Raw genomic sequence first — 12,500 nt, forward strand, 5'->3', positions numbered from 1 at the left:
AAGTATTTCAACTAGTATGGACAGATTTCCCCGTATGGAATATAAAAGACTATTTCTCAATACATTTTGTGCAAGGAATCGATATTTTGATATTTGAAAGTTTATTTTGAGAGTGAAACGAATATATGTATCTATACAAGTGCTCGTGTTACTCTGCAATAACCCATTATAAAATAATATTAGATTTTCATGTTCATGGTTTATTTTTCCGTTGAAAATTTAACCAAACCAAGCTAAACTGTCTAGGAGTAAAATGCGAAAATTGTAGCAGCAAACATAGTAAGCAGATAGAAACTCACAATTCATGGCTCTTCCATCCATCAACAAGGAAGGATATAATAAACAATAGAGAACACGTCAATATATGCCTGCAGCTGTGAGTTGAAATCAAAGCTCGTTTGCCTTCCTGCCTGGAGTCTGGACAGCTCGTCATTTCACGAGTGAGTGAACCAACAAAGACACGTCATTCAGCCCTCTGAACCATTCACAAGACTTCGATGTCATTGGGCGGTAATCTTTCATATAAAACCGAAAGATAATTGAGGGTAAAATGTCGGGCTTGGCCTGTTTTTTTATCATTATTTCATATAGAAAAGGTAAAGTTTATCAATATTTTATGTTTGCATATTTTTTCTCCGATAAAGGTAACTAAATGTTTTATATAATTATTTTGTATCAATACATTTAGCTACCACAATTCTCATATGAACAAGTGCAGTTCATCATTCTCCCTCGCTATTATAATTATTACCTTTTTTAGCTATCAGGGAAATTTTATGATTAATAACACATTAAATTGTCAATTAATCATTGGCGAGTTATTCACGCTGATAATCATGGCAGATTGTAAATATATTGCAAAGGATTCATTGTCGTTATGCAGATACTCAGAGCTAATTGAAATTTTATTCGGGAGGATTTCATATCATTATGGTTAGAGAAGTGTTACCTGGAATTGCTTTTAATTAAGTTATTCCTCGGAATTATAAAAAGAAAATGAATAAGTTATTAAACCTATATTTTCAGAAAAACAAACGTGATTTGGTATTATCAGATCATTGCCAACTATTTAGGTCTTTATAGTCCCAAATAGAGTTCATTATCTTTTCACTTTAACTGAAAAATGTCTATTAAATACTTGTCCCCCCCCCCCTCTCTCTCTCTCTCTCTCTCTCTCTCTCTCTCTCTCTCTCTCTCTCTCTCTCTCTCTCTCTCTCTCTCTGTGATAATTTGGAAACTATCAGTGTAAATTTGATCTATTAATATACAGTAGATATAAGGGAAAACCTGCGCTTCCTGTTTTTCAGTATATAATAGTTCTTCATGTCTCATTTTTTGTTCCATATATAACAATGTCATGTTCCAATGATCTTTTTCCCGTTTTATAATAATTGTTTTAAATGGATAGGTAATCCATACAGTTGTCGGATGGAAGGATTTGTATCAAGAGTATTATCATAAGTATAAAAAGATTATTGTATTTTATAGCTCTACTTTCCTAATGTTCTTCTGAGGGCTTTGTCCTCAAATCTACAAAATCTGTTGGATATTGTTTCATTGGCATACCATGACTCATGTTCATACAGTAACACCAGTCATTTTAAATTAATATATAGCCTGATTTTTATGCGAATTTCAGGCCATTAAATGGCAAAACAGGATTAGACATGAAGACTATAAGAGAGATTACTCAAGGGTCATATGTGGATGAGATCTTGTTCAGATCTTTCAATTGGGCTCCACAGGGCACTAGAAGAGTTGGAAGACCCAGACCTAGATATTCCTTAGTTCATATAAAAAGTATCTGTTGTAAAAGCACCGACTTTAATGACAAGCAGTTCATACGAGGTATCCCTAACGCAGAGCATACTAGCTTTCCGGCTAGTGCAGGGGTAACGTGTTGGCCTAGCATTCGTATGACAGAAGGTCGATTCCTGCCTTGAACCGTGAGTTTGAGCTGTTTAATTGGGAGGCCACTGCTGTGGTTGGCCACCATAGTTGGGATTGCCTGGCTGACGGATCTATTCTGATGAAACTGGAACTGAAATCAGACACCTTTCACCTTTAAGTAAGAAAATAAGATGCCAGGAGTATCATGGTCTTTTTCTTCCGTAATGTTAGGTACAGAAAGCAAAAGGCAAATGACATTTCTGTGCTGATTAGCTAAGCCACAATACGTAATAAGCAAGAAAAGGTGGAAGACATTTTACCTTATTGCACCAGTTTACCCCCGCTCGACACATATTTATACACACACATTATATATATATATATATATATATATATATATATATATATATATATATATATATATATATAATACACACTTGTACATAGTAAACCTCAAAAAACATATAAAGTTACTCTTTAAGTATCATATTCACAAAGAAGTAATGGATTGGAAAGTTTTGTTTGGGGGTCGTAGATATTCATTGCTTCAACTCTCGGCGAATATTTTAGATACCGGGAATGTTTCTTGAGAAAGCGTAACCAAAAGCAATATTTGAATATTTATAATGGCAGTGTTTTGAGTGCTTGCGTAATATCTTCGGTAAGCTTTGCTTTGGAAATATAGGTTGATATATTTGAATGCAACCTAAAGATTGGTTGTAGGTTGGCCTTATATTTGATTGCAACCTAAAGATTGGTTAATTTTCATCCCCTATCTCGTCGAGAGAGAGAGAGAGAGAGAGAGAGAGAGAGAGAGAGAGAGAGAGAGAGAGAGACTTGAAATGAAATCTAGCACGTATGTCTTATCATCGTATTGTCATGTCTCAGCAGAGGGCTAATGGCCATTTGATGTAAATCATGCATAATTCTATGAAGAGAAATTTTGCAAAATCATTTGAGTTACGATTCATAGCACGTTCTTTGTCTAAATGATGAAATCTTAAGACTAAACCTACTTAGTAAATGATAGCTATTGAAAGTACTCCGTTGTCTTAAGATGTTTGTCCTCAATATTTTTATTTTCAATTTGAATAAAATGTAAAAAAAAAAAAAAAATCTTTATCGGTTAAATCTATCAAAACAGTTGATAACCTTGGGAAGGAAAGTGCCCATAAAATAAAAGGGAATCGGAGAATTGTGAGCTCCAAATATAAAATGTTTACTGATCAGAAGTAATGGCTAATAGTATGAAGAGAAGGGAGGGGGCATTCAGTAAGGTTGTCATTCACTGGAAAAATCAATTAAAAATGTTTTTGTGGGAAGTTTAATTTCCTTGCCATCTGCAAGGAAATTAGAGAAGTTTCAATACTGCACAACTTTCGTCGATCCTCACCGGTGACTCCTTGTGTGTCGTTCTAATTGCAGGTGTGTCCCTTTTACTTTTGGTGATTGGTTGATCGATTGATTTTGGGTTTCTGGCATCCTGAAGCTCAGAATGTAAAGTTACAAAAGGAGAAATATGAGAATGAAGAATGGGGTAGATTTTTTTTTTTTTTTCAAATATGAATATGAAAAGACTATCTTTGCATATGGATGACAAAAGACAGCTATTTTAAATTACTTTGAAAGAAATCTTTGTTGGCTGGGGATATTCGCATGATGTCGTACGCTCTACATGTGATGAGCACGATATCGTGTGTATTGCAAATTCTACCCACGATTTGTATATAACAGGTTATATGTACTATCTCTCGTGTAGATACATCCTTTTATGCACGATATTCGGGCATATATAAGTATGCACGTTACGCCATATATGTTATTGTTATTAAGTTGAAGTACATGAGAGATCGTGCACCTGTTATATATGCATATCATGCTTATGTAATAGCATATCCACAATGTAAATAATAAGATTAGTAACAATAATCCCCTCCCCCAGAAAAAAATATGTCAGAGCGAACAGCTCAGATAATTATATTTTTGGGAGGCAACGGTAGGCTTGACAATTTTATAAAGTGGTTTTTTTTTTTTTTTTTTATAAATATTGATCTGCATATATTTATAGACAAAAAAAAGGAAGAGAGAGAGAGAGAGAGAGAGAGAGAGAGAGAGAGAGAGAGAGAGAGAGAGAGAGAGAGAGAGAGAGAGAGAGAGAGAGAATATTTTTCACTGGTAGTCAGAGCTCTCAAAGTTATTTCATTGTCTAGAATGATATGAGATGTTATGCTTATCACATGGAATGATTATACAAATAATTTCAGCCATATTATTTAACAAACAGAAAACATTAAACGGATAACGTTAAACCGCTTCTTGATTAATTAAGGTGGGTAATCTGCAGGCAATTCATTTCTCACGGGGAAGAAGATTGAAAATGAGAAAAGGCTTTTGAGATATTGTTTACGTCGCAAGACTTAATCTAATCCTGGGCCATCTCTCTCTCTCTCTCTCTCTCTCTCTCTCTCTCTCTCTCTCTCTCTCTCTCTCTCTCTCTCTCTCTCTCGTAGAAGCCTTAAGAGAGAATCTTTTAAAGCTAGGAGAATGGTCCGGAAAATCGTAAATGTCTTTCAACTGTGGGAATGGGAAATGTAAAGTCATGTACATACGTTGCAGCAACCCACAATCAGATTACTCACAGCTGGGTAATGAAATAGAAAGTCTGGACTAGGAGGAAGACCTTGGTATTATTATCAGCAAGGATTTGAAGTTCACCAAAGAGAGCATAAGACCGTAAAAGAAATCTCAAAAACTAATAGGTTCAAGAGACAATTCAAATACAGAAACGAAGACACAGTACTACAGTTGTACACATCACAAGTAAGACCCCTTCTACAATACTGAGTCGAGTCCAATTCTGGGATCCAAGTATTCCGAAGCATATAGATAGACTGGAAGCAATACAAGCTAGGGCCACCAAGCTAGTTCCAACACTAAGGCAATTTGAATATAGACGGAGTATGGAAAGTTTGACCTTATATGATATTCAAACTCGACAACTAAGGGAACAGTCAATGGAGGCATTCAAAATTCCTGAGGGAATAACAGATGTAAATTACAACAATTTATTCACGCTTAGCACAAATCAAGTCCAGAGGTAACGGAAACAAACTGGAATTGAAAAGATACACCACCACTCAATGTGGCAATTTATTTGCATACAAAATAGCAAATAATTGGAATAGACTCCCAGCGGATGTAATAAACAGTAACACGGTAAACGAGTTCAAGAGTAAGTTAGACAAGATCAAAAGAACTCTTAAATGCTTAAACTAAATCGCTCTACCAAAGAGCAGATGGGGTCTCTGCAGATGGGCTAAAAAGTCTTTGAGACATTCATTTCCATGTAAATTCTTGTAACTCTCTCTCTCTCTCTCTCTCTCTCTCTCTCTCTCTCTCTCTCTCTCTCTCTCTCTCTCTCACTTCACCTGGGAAGTGGATAACCAATTTGTCATTTTACATTTTACTTACTCTTTATCAAAAATAACTGCCACCGAGATCTGTTGCCTTTTAAGTGGGCATAACTATCGTCAAAGTATTAAGTTTTTCATAAGTTTAACTTGTTTGGGAATAGAATATATTAAGTACCGTGATATTTCACTCTTATATTTTGTTTTCCACATTAAGGAACTCGGAACTTCGGTTATTCATTCTAAGGAAACTTGAGAAGCCATTGTTCCCTGTGCTCTAAGGATTATGCCGTAAGTTGTTTTTCTGGTCAATTTATCATAGTGGAATGATTGAGGTGTTAAGTAAAGTTGACTTTGTGTGTGTGTGTAGAGACTTATTGCTGTATGATGACAACCAATACACACTCACACACACACATATATATATATATATATATATATATATTTATATATATACATTTAGTATATATATATATTTATATATATACATTTAGTATATATATATATATATATATTTATATATATACATTTAGTATATATATATATATTTATATATATACATTTAGTATATATATATATATATATATATATATATAGATATATATATAGATAGATAGATAGATAGATAGATAGATAGATATTTATGTATATAAATATATATATTTTTATTTATTTATTTTTGTTATATTGGTTTACTCTAACCTGACTTACCTCCCTTTGTGGCATTTTATTCTTCTTAATACTAGGATTTGTTATTAATTATATACTTTTTATTGATTACTTCCCGGAAAGAAATAGAAGAAGGGGGTTTTGTTATATTTTTGAAATCTGAGGATTTGCAGAAAATTATATAGCAGCCACTTGACCAATGGAGGTAACAACAGTAATTGGAAGAGAGTCAATCAGTAATTCAATCACTCGAGTAGAGAGAGAAGTTGGGTTGTTTCTATGAGTTTCCATAGATATACCTCTTCTGAATGGAGAATTTTTATTTGAGAATTTTTTTTTTTTTTTAGAGGATTTCGATGGCTGTAGATTAGTTTAAGCAAGATCAATAACCCTGGCACAGGCTTTTGCCGTAGTGGCAGCCCGTAGCATAAATAGGTTTATGAAGTGAATAATAATGATCACTGCCACACATCCTGGTTTTTTTTCTAGTTCTATGAAAATATTTTCTTTAGAAATCCTTTTTTTTTTAAGAATGGAAATATTTTATGGTACTATTTAGTTATGATTCAATTTTAAAATGAAATATTGAAATCCCGGGTGAAATATATTTAAAAAAGGATTGTTTTAGTTCACTATTGACCCACATTGTTTTTTTATTATAGTGAATTTTCGGCCTCGGCTCAAATCATTTTACATAAAATGAATCTCGGGCGTAGGATATAAGCCAGTATTAAACAAGGCATGCACACTCACGCACAAAGTCGTGTTCCAACACATACACCGCAAAATGACATAAATGTCACAATAGAAAATATATATGTATCCGTTCCGAATTCATCAGAGGAAAACTATTCCAGAATTAAGCTAACGATCGTTATCTGGGCACAGATCAGGATTTTTTTTTTTTTCGAGAATATATTGGCTTTCGTGAAACAATGGTATTCACCTTAGGATCTTTTGAAAATGGAGAGAGAGAGAGAGAGAGAGAGAGAGAGAGAGAGAGATTGTCTGTCATCGGCTGAAGCTGTAAGGTCGATAGTTATAGATTTTAATAATTCAGTAAACAACTATGGATTTTCTTAATATTTTGAAGAATTAGTTTATAAAGCCATCTTTCCAATACAATCTCTATGGCATCAATAATTATGTTACGCTAATTATCTTGTCAGGAAACGTGTATTTTTTTCTTAACCAGTCTAGACTGCAGCTTTCCTTTGGATTAAAAACAACAGCTTTCTTATCCCTTTAAGTTTTACATTTATCTCAGAAAGGTAAACACATCTGGCTCTCACTCATTGAGCGGTACTTTAGCATTTTAGATCAGGTGACGTAATAGGTCTTACACGTGAAGTTTATAAAACTTTGCTTCAGGCGAGGTCAACTAGCAACCCTGGCTAAAATAATTGATTTGAGTTGTATTTACATCAGTGTATTTCGATTGACTCAACCCACACGCATACATTTATTTATTCTTTCTGTTAGAGAGAGTGTGCGTATATATATATATATGTATATATGTGATATATATATATATATATATATATATATATATATATATATATTATGCAGAAGAACCACAGGGAAAATGAAAATACGAAATATACGATTAAGTCCTGACTAGTTTCGTGATACTTCTTCAGAGGACTGATTTATTGAGAGAGGTTTCTTTACATTTTATAGGGAAAGTAAACGTACGAACATACACATAGAGGCGCACAGAACAATGACAATCCCATACCAGCTACCTGGGCTATGGTCAGGTGTTTACTGGGCAGAGATCCGACCTCATTAGACACCTGCTAAAATGGGTCATTCTGGTGACCGGTAAATTCTTGTTTTTGATGGAGGAGCCATCGGCCTCACAGACAATCCAACTGCACTGAGGCGCTGGATGGTTGCCGGACCGGAGGTTGCTAGAGTGATTGTGGAATTTGACGACTTCAATCTGCATCCACACGATCAAGAGGAGACACGTCACCACGAAGAGACACCAAGTGTGCAGAACACTTTTGCCAGAGATGTGCGCTCACTCGTGGCCGTCATTGAAGAGCTGGGCAACCCTTTCGAGGAGGACAGTCAGGACTTGCTGGTGCTCGACACAAAGGAGATCGCAGACCCTGCAGTCATAGAAACAGTCCGTAACGCCAAGCAGATTGGCCAAGACCAGTTTGAAGCATTCTCAAAGGAATGCATCGTGGACAGAACCAAGTCCATTGAGGTGGCAATCCACCGGAACAAGCTACCACTGTTTGCGACCAAGAGAGGACCCAATATACCCAAAGGAAAAGAACAGGTCAAATCTCTGAAGAATGATGTTGCGCTCTTCGCACGATTATATATCGGCTGCCAGACCCGTGATGGGAATCTAGAAGAGTTCTTCAGGCATGAAAATCAGCAATGCCCTCCAGCTTTATCTGACGGAGGGAGACTGTACCTAGGGAGCAAGAGTGACTTGCTGGTGTGCCTTGAAGGCCATGCTGAGCCTCAGTTTGAAGCTCCTACTGTCACTGCTGTTGTCCTCGATGGAGCAGTAATCGTACAGATGTTGAAGCCGGGTACTGCCAACACGTTCGAGGAATATGCACAGCAAGTGTTCATCCCATACGTTGTACAACGTTTCCAACATGTATCACGTCTTGCCCTTGTGTGGGACAGCTACAGAGCAGATTCCCTGAAGGCATCAACCAGAGAACAGCGTGGAAAGGGAGTACGTCGGCGTGTTGTCGACTCAGCAGTCATACCAGGAAATTGGCAAAGTTTCCTGCGAGTTGATAGCAACAAAGTGGAGCTCTTCAGCTACCTCTCCACCATGCTTGCAGAGTCCTTTCAAGAAGAAGGCAAGGAACTGGTCGTCACTGATGGGGAGCAGGTGATCTGTGTTCCACAGCAAGAGGATGTCAACTCACTCGCACCATGCAACCAAGAAGAGGCAGACACCCGCATGATGCTACATGTAGCACATGCTGCACAACATGGTCACCACCAGATACAGGTTCGAACAGTAGACAGTGACGTCGTGGTCCTAGCAGTGATGGTAGTCCAGAAACTACCAGCTGGAGACGAACTCTGGGTAGCCTTTGGGACAGGCAAGAACTACCGCTACATTGCAGCCCATGAAATAGCTTCCTCCCTTGGTCCAGAGAAGGCATGTGCTCTTCCAATGTTTCATGCCATCACAGGGTGTGATACTGTGTCAGCCTTCGTCGGACATGGGAAGAAATCTGCCTGGGCAACATGGAACACGCTGCCAGAACTCACTGATGCCCTGCTGAGTCTGGCAAATGCACCCACAAGCATCCAAGAGGATACAATGCATGTCATCGAGAGGTTTGTCATACTCCTGTATGACCGCACAAGCAAATGCAAGGACGTCAACAAGGCGAGAAAGCAGCTCTTTGCAAAGACGAACTCTGTTCAGAACATCCCGCCAACCTACGCTGCTCTGGAGCAGCATGTGAAGAGATCTGCCCTTCAGGGTGGTCATGTCTGGGGCCAGGCATTGGTACCAACGCCCGTGCTCCCTCCACCAACAGACTGGGGCTGGCATCGGAGTGATGATGGGCTCTACACACCACTCTGGACCACACTCCCTGAGGCATCCAAGGCCTGCTATGAGCTGGTGTCTTGCGGATGCAAGAAAGGCTGCAAAAACCGCTGCAAGTGCAAGAACGCTTCACTGCAATGCACTGGTCTATGTTTCTGTGAAGGCGAATGCCAGTAGATTGGGACAGAAAACTTGCTAACCAACATTATGATCTGTAGACATTCATAATTCTGGTGACCAGATTTGAAAAGTTCGGAATCATAATTAACATAGTGTGGCAAAATCTACGTTATTGTATTACATGTATGTACTGCAGGATTACACAAGTACTGTGCCTAGAGACTGGGCTTTTGGTCGACTATATAACTACAATCTGACCATACTGTAAACTTCCCGTACTCTGTGTATTATTTTGACTAGCAATTTTGCCAGCAATTTGAAATAAAAAAGCAACTTGAGCAATTAAAGTGTGTTCCTGAAATCAGGTACTGGTTATTAGAGGTATTATGTCATTGAGTATTGAAATCTTCATCAAATGTCCACTTTTTCCTCAAAATGGCGGCCAGTTTGGGGGCCATTTTTGAGAAGATTCATCTAAATATCTGTTAAACATTTATTGATGTTAATTCTGATGTAAAAAAAGGGAATTTTGGCCCATCTAGCACCAAACTAACGACACATAATGAAGTCTATGTAATGACGCTAATGTTAAATGGCGGCCATTTTGAACAATGGCCGCCATATCTTCCTAAGGGCTAATCTTGAATGCCTCCATATCCAAAAATGTTTAGAATATATTAATCTACATGTGTGCCAATTTTGGTGCTTTTAGACCAATTTGAACAATTGGTCTGCTATGCCGCTGTACTAATATATATATATATATAAAGTATATACATATATATATTATAGATAGACAGATATAGTAGCCATATGTATGTATGTGTAGAGTCCAATAGAAATAAAAACTTGGATACTTGAGAGAGAGAGAGAGAGAGAGATCACAGGGTTTATGAAGAAATCTGCAGACGTAAACAACTTCCCAAAACACCTCTGCCTCCGCTTCAAACGGCCGTGAGATTTATGATTTGCCTTCCAATCGTTCTTATTTCAATAAGATATATTGTTTCAGCGTCTTTGTACGGGTATTGCTTTAAAGGTACATAGAGAGCAACAATGTTTTATCTGGATTTTTCAAGATGAGAAAAAAAAATGTAGTGAAGTCATTGCTTTACACGAGATTTTATAGCTTCTGTGAAGTTAAAACGCAGAATATGGCTTTAGAACTCATAAACAGAGTATCACTCAACTTAAGAATTCGTTTTGGTCTTTGGTTTAATACTTTAAAAGTATTCAGGATTATGATCATTGTTGATTTTTTTTTCTTTTTTGGTACTAACAGTTTCTCTATGGTCTCATCAGTCACGAAATTTTATAACTATTGTATTTATAAACATTGCCAAATCCCATTAGTATCTTGTAGCTAGTTTATGGTTCTCGGAATTTCGAAATATTTACCCAAGGTAGTCTAATTTTAGCGACATTGTTCTAGATTTCTCACAGTATTTTAGTAATTCTGTCATAAATATGATGTTATATGCAATTCCTGTTCTTACCGTCGAGGTTTAATCCACCCCACACGGTTCTCTGCGGCTTTTAAGTGTTTTTACTTGTAGGTATTTTAGAATATAATGTTGCTTTTCATGATTTTTTTCTATAAATATGCTGATTCTCATAAAAAAAAATCCTATAGTGAAAGTATAGAAAATGGACCCATATTTCAACACTTTAAAACGAGTAGCTCTTGTTTTACTCTTCTGTTCTAATTCATTTGCATCCTTTCTGGCATGCCTGTTTTTTATAATGACAAGGATTCTAGTTTAAGAGTACAGCTTAAGAAATTGAGCTTTTTTATGCAGGATTTGTCAGGTGTACTTGGACAGGGGACAGCTGAAGACTTAATAGTGTTGTTTCATAGTTTTTTATTCCTATTTATTAGTGTAAAGAGTTGACGCGTGATGCCCAGGAAAGGTTTACAAACCAAGAAAAAAAAAACTTGGAGCTATTACTTTTGACCTATTGACTGCTATCTTCAGTCTAAATTAAAAAATAAGAAAGGTACATCGAATTTATACATGACATGCGGTCTCAATGAGGCAAAAAAAAAAAAAAGAAATAATAATGGTCGATGGAAAACAAAAGCATGGCTCACGTTCGTAATTTTCCATTCTTTAGTAGCCATTAACTCAACTCCATGAATTATTGGGTCGGTATTTGCCTAGTCAATTATATGGTGTCAGTTTAATAGGTTGTCAATCTATTGTTGCTATCGTTTTTTTTTAGAATGCCTTTTTGTGCTGTTTTGTTCATATAATTCTCTGTGCTTTTAGTGTTTTAGCTTAAGTGAAGTCATTCACTATATAAACATGAGAGTTCCTATATGATATTACTAATGTTTATGTATCTAGCTGTATGTAGAAATTTTTACGCTTATATATTTAAAACGTATATTATAATCGGTTAAAAAACACCAGATGTTTTTTAAGGACTTCGAGAAAGGAAAAGAGAACATATTTCGCTGTACTCGTCGGAGAACTTTTTGCTGACCTATGCGTGACAAAGATTATTTAGTTATATTCATGGCATTTTCTGAAAAGTAAGCTTATTATAGATTATTAGCAATTTCATCTTGGTTACATATTCTTCAGTAAGATGTGTGATATCTTTTTAGCGGCCTGAATATACTGTAGATGTACATTCAAGTTATTTGTAGACTTCCTGAGTTTGGAAAATTTAAGATTATTGGGTTTAACGGTCAAAATATTTTAGAAATAATTATCATTTTCTTTTATCAATGGATATCTTGATTAATATATCGGCAAATTGATGACGGCAGGAAAACCTATGTAATTTTCATTTTCTTTTTCCAAAGTCTCCCTGGACATGTTCCATAAAGCTTTATATTATGCGAAACTGTAACATCGTAT

The sequence above is a fragment of the Palaemon carinicauda genome, chromosome 4 (genome assembly GCF_036898095.1).
Source record: "Palaemon carinicauda isolate YSFRI2023 chromosome 4, ASM3689809v2, whole genome shotgun sequence".
NCBI classification, from domain to species: domain Eukaryota; kingdom Metazoa; phylum Arthropoda; class Malacostraca; order Decapoda; family Palaemonidae; genus Palaemon; species Palaemon carinicauda.